This window comes from Macrobrachium rosenbergii, chromosome 16 (genome assembly GCF_040412425.1).
Source record: "Macrobrachium rosenbergii isolate ZJJX-2024 chromosome 16, ASM4041242v1, whole genome shotgun sequence".
Classification (NCBI taxonomy): domain Eukaryota; kingdom Metazoa; phylum Arthropoda; class Malacostraca; order Decapoda; family Palaemonidae; genus Macrobrachium; species Macrobrachium rosenbergii.
The window spans coordinates 24,377,152-24,400,517 of record NC_089756.1 but is presented as its reverse complement, the minus strand read 5'-3'; the positions used below and the strand labels follow the sequence as shown (position 1 = coordinate 24,400,517).

Genomic DNA, 23,366 nt, shown 5'->3' with positions numbered 1-23,366 from the left:
TCAACATTTTCAAGTATCTAGTCAGGCATTTCCGCGCTCTTTTTTTTATATGTGGTTTGTCTTTCCTAATTGATATTCCTCATAATTATGTACTGTGATTAAATATTTTTTTGTCTTTCATACATAAAGAAGATTGGATAAATGTTCCCATGAAACACGAACCACTTTTCTTTGGAAGGAAAGACCAGTAACGATAATTCAATACCTTAAAATATTTAGACACCGCATTGCTAAAGAATAGAATAAATTACATTTTGAAAAAGCGAGCAGTTTTGTACTGACAAATAATAACTATTTCAACTTACTAAATGAGGAAAAATTTTTGCATTGCTCTATGAACAATTTTAAAGTGACAGCATATGTTATTTTCATGCTGGTAGAAATAGTTTCATGCTGGGTGATGGAAAAAATTCCATTTTGATAAATTTGATTATTCTTTACAGATCAATAAAGATAACTTCGCACTGATTAATAACTGTAATATATGTACGGACAAGTAACGTGAATTGATAAAGATAATTTATACTGATAAATATGATATTTCATACTGATAAAAGACAGCAGAGTCACATCTATGGACAAATCTAATTTCATGCTGATAAATGAAGATAATTCCAAATTCCTATTCTCTCCGTAAGAAAGCCATATTCTTATTCTCTCCCTAAGAAAGTCATATTCATATTTTCTCCTTAAGAAAGCCATATTTACACTGTCTCCGTAAGAAAGCCATATTCATAATTCTCCGTAAGAAAGCCATATTCCTATTCTCTCCCTAAGAAAGCCATATTCCTATTCTCTCCCTAAGAAAGCCATATTGGTATTCTCTCCCTAAGAAAGCCATATTGCTATTCTCTCCCTAAGAAAGCCATATTGTTATTCTCTCCCTAAGAAAGCCATATTGCTATTCTTCTCCTAAGAAGGCCATATTGCTATTCTCTCCCTAAGAAAGCCATATTATTCTCTCCTAAAAGCTATATTCCTATTCTCTCCCTAAGAAAGCCATATTCCTATTCTCTCCCAAGAAAGCCATATTGCTATTCTCTCCCTAAGAAAGCCATATTGCTATTCTCTCCTAAGAAAGCCATATTCCTATTCTCTCCCTAAAAAGCCATATTCCTATTCCCTCTCCCTAAGAAAGCCATACATTATTCTCTCCCTAAGAAAAAGCCATATTGCTATTCTCTCCCTAAGAAAGCCATATTGCTATTCTCTCCCTAAGAAAGCCATATTGCTATTCTCTCCCTAAGAAAGCCATATTGCTATTCTCTCCCTAAGAAAGCCATATTGCTATTCTCTCCCTAAGAAAGCCATATTCCTATTCTCTCCCTAAGAAAGCCATATTCATATTCTCTCCCTAAGAAAGCCATGTTCATATTCTCTCCCTAAGAAAGCCATGTTCATATGGCCTCCCTAAGTAAGCCATACTCATATTTTCTCCCTAAGAAAGCCATACTCATATTGTCTCCATAAGAAAGACATATTCATATTGTCTCCGTAAGAAAGCCACAATCATATTGTCTCGTTAAGAAAGACATATTCATATTCTATCCCTAACTAAGAAAGTGATATTCCTATTCTCTCCCTAAGAAAGCCATATTCATATTGTCTCCTTAAGAAAGACATATTCATATTCTATCCCTAAGAAAGCCATAGTCATATTGTCTCTGTAAGAAAGCCATATTCATATTCTATCCCTAAGAAAGCCATAGTCATATTGTCTCCGTAAGAAAGCCATATTCATATTCTATCCCTAAGAAAGCCATATTCATATTGTCTCCTTAAGAAAGCCATATTCATATTCTATCCCTAAGAAAGCCGTATTCATATTCTGTCCCTAAGAAAGCCATATTCATATTGTCTCCTTAAGAAAGCCATATTCATATTCTATCCCTAAGAAAGCCATATTCATATTCTGTCCCTAAGAAAGCCATAGTCATATTGTCTCCGTAAGAAAGCCATATTCATATTCTATTCCTAAGAAAGCCATAGTCATATTGTCTCTGTAAGGAAGCCATATTCATTTTCTATTCCTAAGAAAGTCATATTCATATTGTCTGCTTAAGAAAGACATATTCATATTCTATCCCTAAGAAAGCCATAGTCATATTGTCTCCGTAAGAAAGCCATATTCATATCTTCTCCCTGAGAAAGCTATATTTATATTTGTCTCCTTAAGAAAGCCATATTCATATTCTATCCCTAAGAAAGCCATATTCATATTGTCTCCTTAAGAAAGCTATATTCATATTCTATCCCTAAGAAAGCCATAGTCATATTGTCTCCGTAAGAAAGCCATATTCATATTCTATCCCTCAGAAAGCCATATTCATATGGTCTCCTTAGAAAGCCATTTTCATATTGCCTCCGTAAGAAAGCCATATTCACATTCTCTCCGTGAGAAAGCCATATTCATATTCTATCCTTAAGAAAGCCATAATTCATATTCTCACCCTAAGAAAGAGTTGTAATGTTTTACGGTCGAATGAACAAGGCTGAAAGAAGTCGAAAGAAGATTAAGATCAGTGTTTCAACTCTACGTCGTTGCATTGAAGCAACATTATATTTCCTTTAAGATGAGACCATTAACTTCAGTCCTAGTCTTTCATTTTATGTACAATATCATATGACTGATAAAATAGAAACAATCGTGGCATTTACGAAGAAGCCTCATGATTAATATATTAAATAATGTGTCTTTTATTTATAACAGTTACTTAGTTTTGAGTTTGAAACAGTAAATACCTGAGAACATTAGTATGAAGTGAAAATAAAATAAGAAGTAAATCCCGTCGAGAAATGTTGCTATGTGAAGGCCTTGCCCAAAATTTCTACATAAGCTTTGTTGGAAGTTAATTAAAGATTTTTTAATATTACGTTTGCCATGAAAAGCCATATATCATAATGAGTGACAGGGAAAACGCAAATTATGACGAAGTGTGTTGGATATAGAGAAGAATGTATAAAATAGGAAATAAAAATAAATATGACAATGAAGATTGGTATTATCGTAAATTAATCTTTAAAAGTGCATTGCACTGTATATATGACCTAATCTCTGTAAACATATGAGGGTGAAGTTGAATATAATTATAGACAAAATAACTGAAACCCCAATCAGAAAAATTTTTAAAAAAGATATATTTATTATTAGATATTTATTTTTAACGCTATTGTAAAATAGAGCAGAAAAGTGAATGGCGCTCTTCCGGGTCTGAACCGGGATCATTTAAAGGTATGAGAAGACAAATATGCAAAATATCCCTTCTCAAAAAAGGGTAACCCTCCGCACAGATAAAGGTATCCCTTTGACTGTTACAAAATTCTTCAAGTTTATTAACCTGAATGCCCCGTCGGCCAACAATGAGCTTTGTGCGATTTTACGGCGAAGAAAGAAAAAAAATAATGTTATCTGTGGCAAAAAAATCTTTGTCCCATCCGCCTCGAAGCTATGACAAACCAGTCAGCCAGCCACCCGGGCAGGTAGGTAGGCAGCTCGGAGAGAGAGATGAAAAGAAAAAAAAAATTAGTTGTGCGAAGGGGGAGGGGGGAAAGAAGGAAAGAAAAATCTGAATATAAAAGATGCCATAGGCCCGGTAGCGAAGAGAGAGAGAGAGAAAGAGAAAAAGAGGATATGATCCCATGCAAATATAAGCAGGAAGGGGGTCGAACTCCCATCAATTAAATGTGTCACATCATTTATTGAGGACCTGGGCACCAGATACGAAATTTATGGCCCGGGCTGTTTTGTCGTAAGGGAACGACGGAGGGGTCTCTTTTGCATACCAAAGTAAAGGCATTGGGTAGTTATGCAGATTCCTTGTTTTTTTTCGCTCTCTCTCTCTCTCTTTCTTTCCGTCTCACTCTCTTTCTCCCAAACTTTCTTTTGTTGTCGAGACGAGAGAAAGCCAGTCATTCTCCCTTTCTCCATACATGAGTTCGTTCTTATTTATCATTTATTTTGTAACTTTGGCATAACAAGTGATTACGATGAAGAGCCGCATTATGGCCCAGCCTACCTATAAATTTTCAAGGTTAACGGAAATATTCTAAAAGGGGCAGCAGATTGTGGTGAACGATGTCGCGTCAGTTTTTTTTTTTTTTTTTTTTTTGCCACTCGCCTCGCTTTTATGTATATAGACGTTTATGTTTATATATAATATATATATATATATATATATATATATATATATATATATATATATATATATATATATATATGTTATATATATATATATATATATTTATATATATATATATATATATATATATATATATATATATATATATATATATATATATATTTCTTGCTCTGTCTGTTTATATTTCTATAAATACACTGCAAACTTGCCTCGTAACCCCTTTTAATTGCCGCAGTTTTTACGTACTGATTAAAAATCTGAAGTATGAAACAAAGAAACTCTTGGCATTCAAACGTCACACAACGTACACTTAGTAGGAGAAAGTAGCATATATATATATATATATATATATATATATATATATATATATATATATATATATATATATATATATAATATACATATTATATATGTATAATATATATTATATATGTATATTGTATATATATTATACATATATAACATATATGTACATATATATATATATATATATATATATATATATATATATATATATATATATATATATATATTATATATATATATATATATATATATATATATATATATATATATATATATATATATATATATATATATATATAGAGAGAGAGAGAGAGAGAGAGAGAGAGAGAGAGAGAGAGAGAGAGAGAGAGAGAGAGAGAGAGAGAGAGAGAGAGAGAGATCATATTCAAATCGCAACATTTGCTAGATGAGCAACACAAATATTCCCTTTTTTTTAATCTGACTATATTTTAACGAGTCACTTTTTTCAGAAAGAAAATGGAAGACTTGCTCTCTTGGATTTTTAATACGTCGGTATCCAGTTAGGTAGACGAATGAGGTAAAACAGGCAAGCACTGTGGGTACCAGTAGTGTTTTTTTTTTTTTTTTTTTTGCATTGTGATCGCCTTGTGTAGATGGCTAGTATTCCATACATTTACTTTTGTATAAAACCATTCTCTCTCGACTATCGCAATAGTGTTGTAGAAAAAGGAAGTGTTTTGTAAAGATTGAAGGTGTTATTTTCATATTGCAAAAAGTGTTACTTGCCAGTATAGAAAACAAGAAATACAAATATGCACAATTACGGTTAAGACTGATTAGAATAGTCTCAGTACAGGTTACAGTTGACTAAAATACCTGCTTTTATAGTCACATTTATTGACATAGGAGCATATGTATTATCATTGTCGTTGCAGCACCAGTTTGCATACATATCTCAAAGAATCAGTGAACTACAAAAAATTTTAAGACTCATTGTCGTATTTAGAAAAGAAAAATAGGAAGATGTGCTTCCAGTAATTCTGAAGCAAGAACTTTATCGACAAACTACACAATGCCTCAGTGGGGAGTGACAGTAAATAATGAACATAGTTTGAGCAAACCGGTCACTAGGTTTTTGTTATTTTAGGACTAATTTTAACAATTTTAATCAGATATTGTTCCAAAAACGATCAATAATTCTTGTAATTCCAAAGACCAGAATCACTGTTAGCCGACATTCCTAATCAAATTGAATTGCTAAAGGGGACTATTGAATGCCACGACGTTGAAGGACAAACGCGTAACTAAACAAGGAAAAGGTGACGTTCAAAATAAGTGAAAATAACAAAGAGGCCCATTTGAACATTCTGGGCATGAATGACTTCACAGAGGGTATGGCGAAGGGTTTGGCGCTCTTTTTGCCAAATGCCTTCCGTGCTTTCGTGATAGAGAATTTGCTATGTACATGCACGACGTGACATAAACATATTTTTGAATAAACTTATTGTTTACCAAATAAAATTTGATAACTGTGAGTCATTTTCGAGCTCTCTTCCTGCCCATGTTTTAGTTTTCTGCTAAAGAAAACTATTGTGCCGGCTTTGTCTGTCCGTCCGCACGTTTTTCTGTCCAGACTTTTTCTGTCCGCTCTCAGATCTTAAGAACTACTGAGGCTAGAGGGCTGCAGTGTTGATCATCCGCCCTCCAGTCATCAAACATACCAAACTGCATCCCTCTAGCCTCAGTAGTTTTTATTTTATTTAGGGTTAAAGTTAGCCATAATCGTGCATCTGGCAACAGTATAAGATAGGCCACCACCGGGCCGTGGTTAAAGTTTCATGGGCCGCGGCTCATCAGCATTATACCGAGACCACCGAAAGATAGATCTGTTTTCGGTGGCCTTGATTATACGCTGTAGCGGCTGCACAGAAAACTTTTCTTCAGCGCATTTTTTACTTGTTTATTCTCGTAACTTTTCTTCATTTAAGAAGCTGAAGACCTATTACCTGCTTCATGGAAAGCCTCTCACATTTTCCCTTCATTTTCTGTTCTACTGATTTCTTCGGGCCTGGGCTAAAAAAATGTCACTGGATTGGTCGTATCCATGAATAGGCCTCATGACCTGCCATTTTCCAAAACGAACATTCCCGGCGGACGATGACCCTTCAGTGGGAGATGGAGGCACGTAGGGCGATGTGTTTCTAACTACCCAAACATAGACACTCTCAGGAGAGTTCCTCCTATAAGTTTAGCGACGGTTAGCGTGCTACTCCCCGAGTTCTCCAGCGAAACGTGCTGGCATTGAGTCTTGGCGCAAGGTGACAACAAACACGAGAGGAATGTTTAAACAGACGAATGTGCATTCGGTGCCCACCGATACAGGAACTCGCCCGGCTGAAGACGAAGAACAATCAGTGAAGTCGTAGAGACGACGAATATATTTTCTATTATCATGTGTATTTTCAAGCTTAGTCGGTGGGGCAGGCAACCAGATGCCCTTTTCTGTACCAGACTTGAAGAAAACAAAGGGAGTTGTGCTGGCAGATGAAAATCATTGTGCCTATATATATAATTTATATATATATATATATATATATATATATATATATATATTTATATATATATATATGTATACATATAAAATGTTTGTGTGTGTGTTTTATATGATAGTTTGTTTGTGTTTATACATGGCATTTTTCTACCTTAAATTATTAAGATTGGTTCACTGAACGTTGGTAATGACTTCTAAACATGCCCTCTAAGTAAAGAGTTATTCCCAATAATATTTATTCCACTAATAGTTTGGTTTGGGCTTAACATTTGTTAGATAGATAGATAGATAGATAGATAGATAGATAGACAGACAGATAGATAGATAGATAGATAGATAGATAGATAGATAGATAGACTTATCAGTTAAGACATGTCACTTATATGCCACTTTCTTTTTGTGCAAATACCCCAGAATTTACTAAGAATATGATTTTAAGTCGGAATTTGCTAAGAATTTGATTTTAAGTAAGTCTTGGGATGAAAATATTACTAGCTTTCTCCACTCTGGCGGTGACTCACCACTCGACTAACCGTAAGGTGCATAATTCACTAGCTTAGGTCAACAAAGGTACAATGGATATTTTAAGAGGCGACGTAGATTTCACTTTCGTGGTCAGTGACATCTCGTAATTTTGATTTTGTTCATTGTCAGTGTTTAATCGTACTGAATGATGGAGCAAGTATGCTTCGGAATATTTAGGTTAATTCGTATATCATTTTTAATGAATTTGGCATATCAAGACTTGGAAATTTTTCATGAAGGAATTTTGTGTCTGTTTCGACGCCTAAGTGAATGTTATTTATTTTGTGTCAGAATTTACGAATCAGCGTTTTAATTATGTTTTTCTATACAACAGCCAGGAAGACTGACAAACCAATCATTATTTCTCTCAGACCGAAGAAAAATTGAACGTATAATATATATATATATATATATATATATATATATATATATATATATATATATATATATATATATATATATATATATATATATATATATATATATATATATATATATATATAATGTGTGTGTGTGTGTGTGTGTGTGTGTGTGTGTTTGTTTGTATGTGTGTGTACTCAGTGAAAGATTCTCGGTTCAGAATCCAAGACAGGTCAGCAACTGTATCCCATAAAACTAATTAAGAATTATACAGCATATAGGTACATCTCTCATCTCACCAGTTATAGTTCCCGGGGGAATTGATTTACGCTCCAAACGTAAATAACTGCATACAAACTTACAAAAAAATGTAGAAATCTGAATAAACATATAAATTCTGGTTGAAAGAGAAAAAATCTTAATCAACTGCCTCTCAAAGCAAACGTCTCTGATCAAAGCAAATCTTCGGGTGTCAGTGTGGGAATAAAGGCGCCCGATTTATGGAGCATTGCTTCTGCATCCGGGACTCGCTCCTCGGCGCCCTGCAATTAATACCTGTTGGAGCGACAGACGCGGCTCTCATCGACGAGAAATTCACCTGAGTTTTGTGATAGTTCGTGTCTAATGAATCTAATGCATAAGTATCATTACCACCCCGGATTATCCATTATTAAATTAGATGAGGTCTAATTAATGGTAATACAATTATCTTTGACGAACGGGTCGTCAAAGTCTGTTAGATCAACGGAGGCTTAAATTAGACTAGCTTTCGAAGTGCTAATTATCAACTACCAGGCGACTGGGCGGCCCCGTCGCGGAAGGAGGAGTTCGCCTGCTATAATAATTCTCGTTGGGGGAAAGAACAACTTTCTTATACCGTAGTTTCATTTTGCTTGGTTCTTATTCGCTGTTTTCATTTTCCCCTTTTCTTGTTCGTTATTTTCGGCGGCTTTATCCTGTTTTTATTTATTTTAGTGTCTACTTTTCCAAAGTCTGATTAACGAAGGACGAACTGATTACTTCGGATAAGGAGCAAGTCATTTAAAGTGGTACAGATATGAATTTTCAGCTCGATTTTTCACATGCAAGGAGGTTGGAGAGAAATAGCAGTCGAATGTCATATGAGCTTTGAATAATGCACACAGTACCATCCTTTACTCTTCTTAATATTTTGCAAATTCACACACTTGGGCATATTGTTTTTAATATATTCACACATATTAATCCATAAATGTCGTTTGATACGGAATTCATTATACTTACGTGACCATTGGCTATCCCTGTTTCTAAACCAAGCGCCCAGGTTCGAATCCTGGCCGGCGGAGAAGCAATTATTATTAATTATAATTCCCTTTGGTTGTAGGTTTTCCCAGTGTATAGTGAAATCAATATTAGCTGATATTTATCCCTTAATACTTGACGTAAAAAAAATGTGGATTAATGGTAAAACATATACAGTATATGTAATATATACTGTATATATAAACACATATGTATGTTTATATATTATATATATAGACATTAATATGTCTATATATATAATATAATGTATGTATGTATATGTATATATATATATATATATATATATATATATATATATATATACGAGTATATATATATAATATATATATACACACACATTGTGTGTGTGTGTGTAAAAGAACACATGAGGGACGTGTTTCACAGAATGTCTGTATATATATATATATATATATATATATATATATATATATATATATATATATATATATATATATATATTTTTTTTTTTTTATTATATTTAAAACCCTACGGATACCTACTTCCTCCACGTGAAGGGGAAAGGAGGCCCACGGTCTATTCCCCCTGACCCATTCAAATATTTAAATGATATGCTTATCTCGTCATTCGGGTAAGAAGGGAAGAGTTGCATTCGACGCCTATAGCGAACCCTTTATCGGAAGCTGTCGCCCACCGGATATTTATCATGACCATCTCACACCCAGGTGGTGCTCCTCTATTCTCATTTGATTAAGGCCGATGGGGCACAAGACCCTCCCAAGTCACTGAGGGGAGGGGGAGGAATGGATCGTGCATGGGAGGGAGGTGTTGTGAGCGGACCCACCCATCCTTCGGAGTTGGGAGGAGGGAAATATTCCCAGTGGGGAACTGGAGGGATGGATGTAGGGAAATTTTGGGTAGTGGATCACCCATCCCCAGAACGAATTTAAGAGGAATAAGGGGATACTTGGCTAGCGACTACCCCCATCCCCCAGAGAGAGGGAATAAAGTGATAGTTGGGCCAGTAAGGAAGAACGGGTAGAATTGGAGAAGATCATTTTCCATTTTCCTTTAAGGGGAGATTTAGCCCCTCAGATCAGGGCAGATCGACAAAATCTTTTTATAACTGCAGCCCGATGTAAGCCTCTAAAACGTGTGATAGAATGGTCTTAATATCCAATAAAAATTTAATTAATGAGATATATTGTCTGATAAGCATCAAACAATTTTATATATATTATATATGTGTGTGTTTGTACATAAACATAAATCACTATATTTTTATAACCCTGACCAATAGTTTTTCAGATCGTGATGATGAATACAATGCATTTATTTTTTAATAAATATTGTTTTAATGTTTATCAGTTTATCGAAAGTAATTCATAAGTGAATTATTACTTGTTTTTTTCTGGTATTCTTTCACTATTATTTTTTATTGTTACATTATTTTGTGTTCGCTTTTGATTGTATCTCCCCCGGTATTTGCGATTTCTGCACTTCTTTATTGCTTTATTCTGTACACTCCCTTTTGATATAAAGGCCTAGGTATTATGTTTACCTCTCTCTCTCTCTCTCTCTCTCTCTCTCTCTCTCTCTCTCTCTCTCTCTCTCTCTCTCTCTCTCTCTTCAGATGTGTTTTATCTTGTTGAAATGAATTAGCTATGTAAATATAAAATTTTTCCTTCTGTATCGATGGCTACGGTTGTAGCGCCAGTTTAATTTTGATTATATCTCTCTCTCTCTCTCTCTCTCTCTCTCTCTCTCTCTCTCTCTCTCTCTCTCTCTCTCTCTCTCTCTCTCTCTCTTAGGATTATTTTTATTTTGTTGAAATGAATTAGCTAAGTAAATATTAAATTTCTGTATCGATGGCTATTGTTGTGGCGCCAGTGTAATTTTAATTATCTCTCTCTCTCTCTCTCTCTCTCTCTCCTCTCTCTCTCTCTCTCTCTCTCTCTCTCTCTCTCTCCTTCCTTGTAGCCAATTCAAGCATTCCTCGCACTGTTTAAGCCTTCCTTGATAATCTCAGATATTTAAGACCTCAGCATTTTCTCGATACGTGAACACTTAAATGCGTTCCTGTAGAATGACATTACATTCAAGGTGCCCTCCTTAACCCCTCCCCGTTCCCCAGTCCCATCTGCCTTCCGATCGTCCCTTTTCTTTTTATTTCCTTTTTTTCTTCGTCCAGGGCTGCGGGAAAGTCGGACGTGACCGGGGAATGGCATGTACATAGTACACGACGAATGCCTAAACATTTGCCATTTAATTTCATTACGCCGAATTCGTGCTTTCTATTGCGACCACAAATCGGGCTTCATAGATGTAAAAAGGAGTAAATGGTTTCAGCGGTGACTGTGTACTGAGAGAGAGAGAGAGAGAGAGAGAGAGAGAGAGAGAGAGAGAGAGTATTGCAATGCGAGTTTGCTTAAATTATTCCAGTTTGTCGTGACATCATTCAAAACAAGAAAAACGTTTTGATTTTTGGAATAGATACGACAGATTTAAAAAAAAAATTTTAGTTGTTGGAATATGTAGGAATAACAAACCTTCCGATTTTTCGTAACAATTTAAAATCCGTTACCCAGGTGTGGAAGGCATGGTAAGGGTATGAAATTTAAAATTGTGCATGTCAAGAAGTGAGTTAATATTATAATTTTAATTGTCATTCCTTTTTATAATATATGTATATGTATATGTATATGTATATATATATATATATATATATATATATATATATATATATATATATATATATATATATATATATATATATATATATATACTGTATATATATATTTATTACAAGTGATCACGTGTTATATGACTGTGATTATATGTCATGTATAAAAGAACTGTAGACGACAGGGAATCTGAGACTTAGGAAAGAACGGGGAAGCAAATGAGAAAAATGTAAATCAATGAGAAAACAGGGAGAATGGCAAAGAGAACGAAAGTCTATACGAGGGCAGTAGAATTGGTTACAAAATAAATAAAACGAATAGAGAAATGAGAAAAGACCAAAGTAAAAGGAAAGTAAACAACATAACGTCTTCAAAAGAAGACTTTTTCAAACAAGCATCAATATTAGTATTAGTTTGAAATTCATTTCGTTCAACTGTATCTTGAAATTTGAAAAATGGATCTTAAAAGTCTCGTTCGTATATAAATAATGAAACTCGAGAAAATCAATGAAATTATCTAAAGAGAAATATGTACTAAAACATTTGAGCCTGCCGAGAGAGAGAGAGAGAGAGAGAGAGAGAGAGAGAACTGGCCTACCCACATAATGTTGTCAAACAATACAAGGACCTGTGGAATTGGGCACTCTACCATGGGTAGGAGGAAAGGTCTGAGTTCCTGTGACTGGATTCATGGCGTGGGATGACTGGGATTGTTAGCTGTTGAAAAGAGGAAGGATAAGAGAATTGCCAATTAACTAGGTGTGATAAGGTAACAAAGAAAAAAGAAAACTTTCTGTAAACGAATGGATAAGTGAAAAAAGGAATATATATATATATATATATATATATATATATATATATATATATATATATATATATATATATATATATATATATATATATATATATATATATATATATATATATAATAAAATGAGCACATAAAAACGCCAAAACTGGTGGCAGGAGACAGTTGTTCTCCAAAACATAGCCTCAACTTTCAACATTTTGGCGTTTTTATGCTCCTTCTAATAGATGGCATTCTGTTTAACAGAAAACATTTCCAGTCATATATATATATATATATATATATATATATATATATATATATATATATATATATATATATATATACTCCTTTCTCTATATATATAAAACCACAAAGGAAAGAACTGCTTCAAACAGCTAGAGAGAGAGAGAGAGAGAGAGAGAGAGAGAGAGAGAGAGAGAGAGAGAGAGAGAATATCCATTTGACCCCCAATATGTAGACAGGCCTACAGCATCATTAGAGACAGCTCATTAGTCTTCGGGATGACTATGAAAGCTAACGAGTTTTTGACTTTTGGTTCTCGTAATAAAAAGTGGCTGAAAAAAATGGTCCAAAAAAAAAAAAGGGTGGTCAAAATGCTGACAATCAGGTTTTAGAACATAAAGGAAACAGATATGAGATGAAAACGGAGAAAGACTGGTTTTGTGGTCGAAGCTAACTGGTTGATTTATCACGAGATTAAACTGGCATTACAAGTCTAGAGGTCAGCGACGCCATCAAGAAAGGGAACAGCAGGTGGCCCCTAATCAGTTTCTGAATCATGGATTTTCATTCAAGAAAATATTTCGTAGTGAGGGTTGTATTTAAGGCCTGTATTGTTAAAACTTTAAACATTACAAAAAAAAAATTTTTTTTTTGTCCAGAAATACAAAAGAAATAATTTGAAGACTGTAAGCCAATGAAAATAATAAAAGATAACGAAATACAAAAATTAAGAGGAAAATTATTAGTAAATTTGCCTAAAATTTTTTTGAAATATTTCAAAAATAATAGTTTATGTTGTTTTTGAGAAATGGCGCGTGCAGTGTTATATAATGTCCTAAATAAGAATTTTATAGTTGGGCAGACTGTCTAAAGCTCCTATTTGTACATTTTTCAATTTAGACATTTGTAATATATTGCAAGCACACAATTAAGATGTTATTTCTCAACTTAATATTCACGTTATCAGGAAACTGATAATAATAGAGAGAGAGAGAGAGAGAGAGAGAGAGAGAGAGAGAGAGAGGACACGCACACACAGGGAAGGGTTAAAGAACGGGTGTCTGGGAACTAGGAAGACCAGATGGAGGGTACCCATAGAAAGGGGTGCGCCGGGGCTGGATCCAGGGCTGGGCATGATGGTGGATGGGGTGGGTGCCAGAGACATAGGCTCACAAAAGACCCGTCTGACTGAATAGGCGTCGTCGACGTCGTAGGCCAAATAACGACGTAAGTGGATTAGCAGAACACCTAACCACAGATTCCCTCGTTCGTCTCTGGCCATTCCGTGGCATTTATTTCTCTCTCTCTCTCTCTCTCTCTCTCTCTCTCTCTCTCTCTCCTCTCTCTCTCTCTCTCTCTTTTCTTTTCTTTTTTTATGATTCCCACTCCTGTATTTTCATTATATAATATATATATATATATATATATATATATATATATATATATATATATATATATATAGATATATATATATATAATAATGTGTGTATGTATATATATGTAATATATATATATATATGTGTGTGTGTGTGGGTGTGCGTGTGTGTGTGATGATTGTAAAGCGAGTTTTTTCAGTGCTTTCGTTAATTGTTTTTAAACTCGAAATTTTTTTTTACGAATTTTCATTATATTAGCCACCCCTTAAAGCGTAATTTTCCTTCGCATTTTACTTGTAATAGAAGCTCATATCTCTTTCTTTTTTTTAATGCTTCCTCCTCCCTGCATTTTTTATTCATTCTTTTATTTTATCCTTAAAGAGTAATTGTTACTCTTGATGCTCGCAATGAAAGCTGAAGGTGAATGAGCGTGTTCTTTTAAGAATAGTCCTTTATTCCAGTCGCTCCTTTTTATTCTCTCTCTCTCTCTCTCCTCTCTCTCTCTCTCTCTCTCTCTCTCTCTCTCTCTCTCTCTCTCTCTCTCTCTCTCTGTTTTTTCCCCTTTCTACCCAACTCCTCACGCCCATAAAGCATAATTGCTACATATATTACTCGTAATGGAATCTGAATGGTGTTTTTGGTTAAAGATATGTATAAGACTTTTTTTTTTGTTATCTTCATTTATTTTCTTAGTATAAAATCAACTGTTAAGCTTAGAACTCCTTTTTTGTCGCCGCCTTGTGTAATTGATTTCTTGTCTTCATCAATAATGATTATAGTAGTACCTTTCTCAGTGGGCACCCTGTTGAACATCTTTGAACTCGTCAGAATGTAGTCACACCTTGACGAATATCATATATTTTTTTTCTCAAAAGTCCTCTTTGACGAGAACATTGTGAATTCAGATTTGATGACAACATTGTCTTAAATTTGATGCTCCCTTTTCAAGTACCAGTGATGAAGACACTTGCAGTGTGTTACTCCTTTCAGACCTACAGTAGTTTTCAAACATCAAGAAACATGCAGGTTCTATCTTATTCTTCGGATACAGATTTCTGAATGATTTTTCTGTTTTGTACGTAAAATATATAACATTGATTGAATATATATTTCTGAAAATAATTCTTGTTCAGCACATAAAGTACTAAGTGTATTAATTTTTTTCTATGCATATTCACAAATAATTTATGGAAGTAGGAACCGCCCCCCCTCCCCCTTCTTCGTCTCGTGATTTGCAGTCCAGAAATCCAGACAGGGCCTCTTACTCACTTTCACACCTTATTACACTTACCTTTGTTCAACATTCGGTTAAGGCATAAGGCCGACTTAATCTAAATCAACCTACCTTCTCCAGGGAACTAAGTATTGACTTTCTGTATTTCTCAAAACTCTACGTGTTAAAGTGATTATAATCATCATCATACACACATTATATATATATATATATATATATATATATATATATATATATATATATATATATATATAAAAAATATATATATACATATATATATCACATTACCACAGGTGAAAAAATAAGAAACAAGGGTGTAGGTCTGACCAGTTTCGACTTTATTTCCAAGCTAATCCAAACCAAGTCGAAACCGGTTGGGACCTACACCCGTCTCTTATTTTTTCAACTATGGTAATGTGTTAAAGTGATTATTATATATATATATATATATATATATATATATATATATATACACACATACGTACATACACATACCTGTATGTATCTATGTTCCCGTGTTATAGTGAATTGTACCCACGTTTGACGTTATAAAAAAAAAAAAAAAACCAGACAGCAAGAAAAAGAATTTCCCAAGATCCAGTTCTGCCACACGTTGCATGACTACCGTTTATAAAGAAGGCCATCGCCATCCGTCCTAACACCACATTAGAAATTTCTTATTGATAAAAACACCGACAATTTGCCCATATACGTTTTTGCCTCGGTATGCCCGACGCCTGTGGAAGGACCGAAACCTTTTCCAGGCAACGGAAGAAGGAGAATTTTGTCGAATCCAGGCCGTCTTTATGGAAGCAAATGAATGTAATTATTTACAGTCAAGGCGAACGGAATTGCACGTTTCCATCCATTATTACTTAGAGATAAGAATATTCTAATCCCTGGTGGCAAATTGGTCGGATCCTTCCCCTGCAAGCTGTGGACACGCAAATAGATTTAATCTCTCGCCATTAAGAACAGACTTTGTATTATCTGTCGTACGCAAGCACGCACCATCTTAGGAATAGTCCACGGTGCTTTTTGTCATATTCAGGTGCTTGCAGTATCCTTCGTTTGCTAACAAAGTTTTATGTTCTGATATTCCATGTTCAGAATTAACCATAAAAATGGTGTCCACCCAATGTCAAAGAATGTTTGCGCCCATTGAACGCCATGGCGGCTCACTGGGTGTTTCCTGTAATTTCTGAAAGCATGTATTTTGATGTTACTAGCATATTGTAACTTCTGTCAGTTCCAAATTCATAATCATGATTAATAACCAAATGCTCAGTTTGATAACTCAAAAACATGCTCTTTACACTTTTATTCGAGTAAATCATTTGAAGAGACCATACAAAAGGAGTCTTTCTCTAAGGTTCACTCAAGTATTAAGGCATACGACGCAAGCTTGCAATTTTCATTACTTAGGACTAACAATTGTATTGTTTTCTTGGAGCAAACGAATTTGACCCAGCAAGAGAAATTGCAGTAGTTTACTACGAAACCCTCCCGCCGCACGAAATTAAGAAGGAAACTGTTAAGCACCCCCCCCCCAAAAAAATATATATATAATTTCAAACTACCATAGGAGTAAGATTTTCCAGCAGCAGTAACCAAGATAAAACTATTGCGTTTTTGGTGACAAATATGACTGAATTTTGGTACGTCAGATTAATTCCTCCCCAAGATTGTTTACTATTGTAACTGGTCACTCAAAGAACTTGTGATATTTGCTACTCTGCTGGCTAAATTTTACTCGTCTTCAATTCAAATGGCAGGGGCATTAGTGGCCAGTCCAAATATAGTGTGTCTGTTTCTGTTCTAGGGTCAACATTAGTAGTTGTTTTTGGTGGCTCATTTGTACTAGCTGTAACCCCTTTCATTCCTTTTACTGTACCTCCTTTCATATTCTTTCTTCCATCTTTCTTTCCATCCTCTTTTAACATTGTTTCATAGTGCAACTGCGAGGTTTTCCTCCTGTTACACCTTGGTAACCTTCTACTCTCAAGTTTCCTTTCAGAGCTGAATGACTTCATAGGTCCCAGAGCTTGTCCTTCGGCCTAAATTGTATATTCTATTTTATTCTATTCTGTTCTGCAATCCATTATCTAGCTCAGCACAGCAAAATATTAAGGATTAAAACAAGAACCTGCACAAAATTAAAAAAAATCTAAGACACCTGGACATTCAGATTAGGTTGCTGCAATGTGATGCTCACTGCCTCAGCAACAATAAACCAGATACAGCCATCCTTCTTGTGAAGTACTTCACTATCTCATAAAGTCACTTAGGGATGGCTTCCTATTATGCACATCTTGAAATAATGGTGCATGGGCCCAGTGTTTCTGTGGGCTTAAGGTCATGTTCCCAGGGTTGCCATTGTGTGCTCAGTGTAGCTTACAACAAGAAGCTTACACACTCCCTCTGAAAATATAAATTTATAAATCAAGTTGGTCAGGTGACAGTTTTACTTGCTCTTTTTTTCCATGGTGTCTTTGTCTAGCCTCTTGAATTTGATCAAGTCACTGAGGATATCGTCCATCTTCATATCTTGATCTCTTTCCGTAATGACCCAAACAGCAGATTTATCACCTTTTTTGATAATGACGTTCTCGCTCTCCCGTGTAGTTCCTTGGCAGTTTCACGAAGGGGTTTCTTCAGGATCCATCTGGAGAAGGGGCTGTATTGTCCGCCTCCTTCACTGACCAGTTCATCAGTAACAGCAGGAGTAAGACTGTTTTTGTCATCTTGGTGTAGTTTTTGGAGGTGGACTGTGAGTAATTCAGTTTCAGTCCTTTCTGCTGTAAGACGAGGCATCCTCATGTAGGGGTAATGATAGCCCAGATTTAGTAGGAATTCTAGGGCATTATTTCCTGCTGCATTTGCACAGCTATGGTGTTGCTCTTCATTGTGTCAAGGGCAACCATGGAGAATCATGAGCCTCGTAGTATGTTGATCTGTTACAACTTGTTGGTGTCATTTTTGAAATTACCCCCCAAAAATTAGTTACTTTTTTGGTTTTCTTGATTTTTTCTTGCAGAGAAATCTTCTCAGAGCTGCTTTTACCCTTCGGTCAGGTAATGTTGCTGTGATTTCCTTCCATCTGCAATGGAGTATCCTTTTCACTTCCATCCAAAATATTTCCATGCCCTTCCATTCCAGAATCTACCTTTTGGGCCCAATGCTTCTCTTGAACAATTTTCTTTGAATGCCAATGCACATATGGTAATTGCTAGAATTAGACAACACTTTCAGTTATCTATGTCTCTCCCTGTCTTCAAGAATAAAAATTTGAATGAAAATTTGAAAAGCTATGCAGCTCCATATATTTACTGCTGACAGCTTTTTCAGCCATTAACTTATGGCTTTCTTCAGTGACTGAAAAAATAAATAAATAACACTTGGGTAACACTGAAGGTGCCCTCTGAGGAAATATTACTTACATCTTCACCTAGCCCAACATGGTACCTGCCCCTATGGTGAGGTATAGCACTGCTTCTGGGGATTCTAAGGATTCAAAGACAACTGTGTTTACAAATTTAAATGTTCAGTGGTGTGTAAGCTTTTTGAAATAAACTATGTTGGGCACACTGTGACTACCAGGAGGACACGACTGCAAGCCCTTATAAACAGTGGGGCCATACATCAGCATTTTATGATGTGCATAATAAGATGCCACCTTTTTAGAGATGCTGAAGTAGTTCACCGGGAAGATAGCTATGCGCAGTCTGTGGTTGCTAAAGCAGTAAGCATCACATTACAGCAACCTACTCTGGATGTCCAACTGGCACTCCCTATGGAGCCAGAGGATCCATTAGTGTGAAGCTTCAAGGAGAATTATCTTGTTCTTGAATTTTCGTATGTTTTGAGTTTCTTAAAAATTTTTTTCCAGGCTTCTGTTTTAATCTAGTTTTTGTATGTCCATGCCTGAATATTGGAGTGTAGTTCCATTGTAAAACTAGTACAGTTCTGAATAAAACCGTAAGTTAATAGTTGAAACAGCTGTCGGCAGTAAATGTATGGAGCAAAACAGGAGTGATTTTCGTCGTTCTCTTCAGAGTATTACCCTTGAAAAAAGCAAGAGATTATAGGAAACTGGAAAGGTGTTGTCTTAAGAAGCAGATCAGGTCAGGTCGGCAACGTGGCCTCCTGATACTCTGGATGCAGGTTCGAGTCCTGCCATGGACATCAGAATCACTTAAAATTTCTGCATTTAGATCTAAGGGTTTGTAGTGACAAGCGTATCCAAAAAGTGTGAAGAATTCGGGAAGTTAAGAGCGCATTGTAGTGGTTACAATTCCATACGTATCTGGTGAAAAGTTACCTGTAGAATTTTATTATATATATATATATATATATATATATATATATATATATATATATATATATATATATATATATATATATATATATATATATATTTGTATATATGATATATGTTTGTGTGTTTGTATTTATGCAAGTAAGTATGAATGTATGTATGTATGTGCATATATTAAATCATGTAACAGTAGTGAAATCGTTAGTGACAGTTATGAAATGAAAGGTATTGATGCAATTTGTTTAATTGTACTGTACAAGATGATGGCATTATTTCCATTTCGAGAAGAAACCGCTTCTTAAAGCTTGGAAATTTTAATAGTTTAGTCACATCACAATTTTAAGCCAGTAAAGAATAATTTTCATTGATGGTGTTTTCGTGACTGTCTATATTTATTTTTCAATATTTAAAAGTAAATCAGCAACAGTGGTTATTTACACTGAAAAACTCATTTTTCTCAGTGCTCTGTGTTGAGTGTTTGATTGACTCTTGGAACGAAAGTATAGACATTGCTCTCAATCTGTCATCCTAGGATACTACTCTACTATCAGGCGCATGCCTAGTTCAGATAAACTGGATTATGCCAGAACAGGCCCTTTTGTGAGATAAGAGGTCTGTGTGGGCATTCAGACTCTGAGAACCAACAGTTGCTATCAGAATTCGAACTGCTGGTTCATTCAGTTAACCGTTAAAATACGAATGGTCTCTTTCCTGCTCGAAATTCCAAACAGAACACTAGTTCAGAGGGTTTCTGATAGTTTACGAGACGCTGTATGGACAGACTAGATCCTTTCACTTCTGATTCTTATTCATTCTATTTGGATGTAGTTATTTGCAAACTCCAAAGAAGAGCAAATAAAAAATAATTGTTCACGCAACTTCATAGCCATACACCAAGAGAATTTCCTACATATATTGCAGTTAGGCATAGAGATAAGGTTATTTTAGAAGGGAAGTAATGATTGAAATCTCTGAGCGTTTGAGGAGTTTTTTCTTGCAGTATATAAACGGATTTTAAAGTGCAATTCCTCTGTCTCAGGAAAGCTCTCGCCTTATGATCAGATTTAGTTCTCAGGGTCGCTTGGTTGCAACACGTGTGGATTTTAATCGACGGAAAATTTCGTGCAGAAAATGCAAATCGCAAGTATTCAGCGTTGAAGCAAAGCCCCGATTTAAAATTGGCTAAGAACCATGTCTTATTTTTCAAGCTTCAGTTTAACGACTATCATACATACGAAACTCCTACCAGTTGGCATTTACGTATCTAACAATACTTTTATAATGAATTCCGTATATATGTGTACATGTGTGTATACATACATACATATACAATACATATATATATATATATATATATATATATATATATATATATATAACTCTCTATATACTATATATATATATATATATAACCTACTATATACTGTATACGAAAGAAAGCACACATACAACAAATGACTGCAGTTATTTGTGGCTTAATATTTCAGTACTAATAGTCACGGTTACCAGATCATATACAGAACCTTTGTCGTTTTGACATTTTATATATATATATATATATATATATATATATATATATATATATATATATATATATATATATATATATATATATATATATATATATATAGAACACTTTTATGTCTATGAACGACTTTGAATAATGTTCTTCCATCTACCGAAGTCTTTTATAAATGACCCCTATAAGGCAAAACCTGTTTGGAATATAAATGAGATAGTTTGTTCTCCCACTCTTGTAAAATGACCTCCCTTTATATGGAGCCACGACAAGACTCTAAGAAATGATAATGTGAATTTGTTACTGAAACAACGTACCCTCATGCCCACCTTGGGGCGAATTCGCAAACATAAAACATTGTTTTTCGTCATCACGAAGCGGTGGTACGAAATCATTGTACATTTTAGGGCACGTATCTCGTTGCGTCTCATTCGTGCTTTCAATATCCGTTCATGGATCACTCATGTAACAATTTTGTTTATGTATTTCCATTCGCCATCAAATCATGCCAGACTTGACTAACCTTCACTCGTCCGTCTTTCAAATTAATTCAGTCTTCACCTGACTCGCAATTATCATTCAACTCTCGTGTTTTTGTGTGTAGCACTTGATGGACTGCTTATAAATGTACAGAAAGGGAAATGTTCGAGAACTTTGCCAAGCCCTTCAATCATAATTTATGCAGTCCTTTTTTTTGGGGTTTTGTTTCTTGAGGGTCATAATATTTCACGTTTTCTTTTTTTTTAGCGAGTGGGATTGCTTTCTTGGCTTCCCTTTTCGTATTTACCATTATTTTTTCCGTGTCTGTGCCTTGCATTTTACTCCTTGGTAATTCTTCTTAGTATTTCCTTCATTTCTCCGATAAGACATTATAAACAGTATATTCTGGGATTGTTTGCATTCGTATATTTACCCTGCAGCTCTGTTTAACATGCATCTCCAGAAAGTTTTCCCTTAGAATAATAATAGCAGAGAACTGAGGTTAAACCCTTCCTAGTCAATAGAAAAAGTCAAAACGATCAAATATCGTAAAGGTTACCACAACTCGTCGTTTTCTGTTTAATGTTGCATAAGAAATTGCTCTCAGTTAATCTCACCTGTGCAACCTTCCATATATTCGACTTAATTTGCCCTCTTAATTATCTCTCTAGGTTTTGGGTTCCACCGCCTTAAGATACCAGTCAATATACTTTCTCTTTTTATTTATATACACGAAGTTAATTTATTTATTTATTTATTCCTTTCCAGTGTTATGTAATTAAGCATTATCGAATATTGGTTATTTATGATTAAAAACATGTATTTAGTTATATTCCAATTTTTTTTACTCCTGCCAATATGAGCGTTAATGGATTGCCTGTCAGAAATGACCCACACGCCCTAGTGTACAGCTCAAATTATTCCTCTTCCACATGTCTTGAATAGGATAGGTTAAGCGATGCAAGAGACAGGTAATAATCATTCAAAAAGGGAATTGTATTAAGAACTAATGAACTTCTTCGGAATTTCACCTTAAGCCTCCATATTCTTACTTTCTTAAGTTTTCGTTCCGAATTATACATCTCACCAAGAGATCGGCTGTTGCTTGGGTCAAGGAGATTCGCCCTTTCTTGGTGGCCTCATAGTAACACCTGTCAAGACTCCATTCCTCGCACTGATTCTCAGTTTTGAATATTTAAATTTACCTCTGATAAACCCAGAGGTTAGCCATCACTAAACTGAAGAAAAACGGCCTTCCACCCTTTTGGTTGCTTTGTGACACCCACCAAGAAACCATTTCTCACATCTACGCCATGTAATCAGGAATATTCAGATTGAAAGGTTTGGCGACTGTTTCCATTTATCTGCCACCAAGCTTTGTCATGCTCTGCCTACTTGTGTACTCATGACTGTTGACATTTTCCTCTATTCAAAAATTCAAGTCTATCGCTTTGCTTAAGAGTTAGTTTTTCTTTTTTATCTTCCCTTCCTGCTGTGTTTTTTTTTTTTCCTCAAACCTCTTCCTTCCTGTTTTGGTTTTTCTTTGGACCGTTCTAAGAGGCCAGAAATTAGTAGAATATTAATCAGTTTCTTAAAAGGGGCGGAAGAGGCACATACTTG

General features: G+C 35.0%; 1 long non-coding RNA gene across 3 annotated transcripts in view; it reads left to right on the top strand.

The window, feature by feature from the left end:
- LOC136847010 (uncharacterized) overlaps positions 1-23,366 on the top strand; it is a 426,772-nt gene that overhangs the window by 198,163 nt on the left and 205,243 nt on the right. The gene's annotated exons all lie outside the window — the stretch shown is intronic.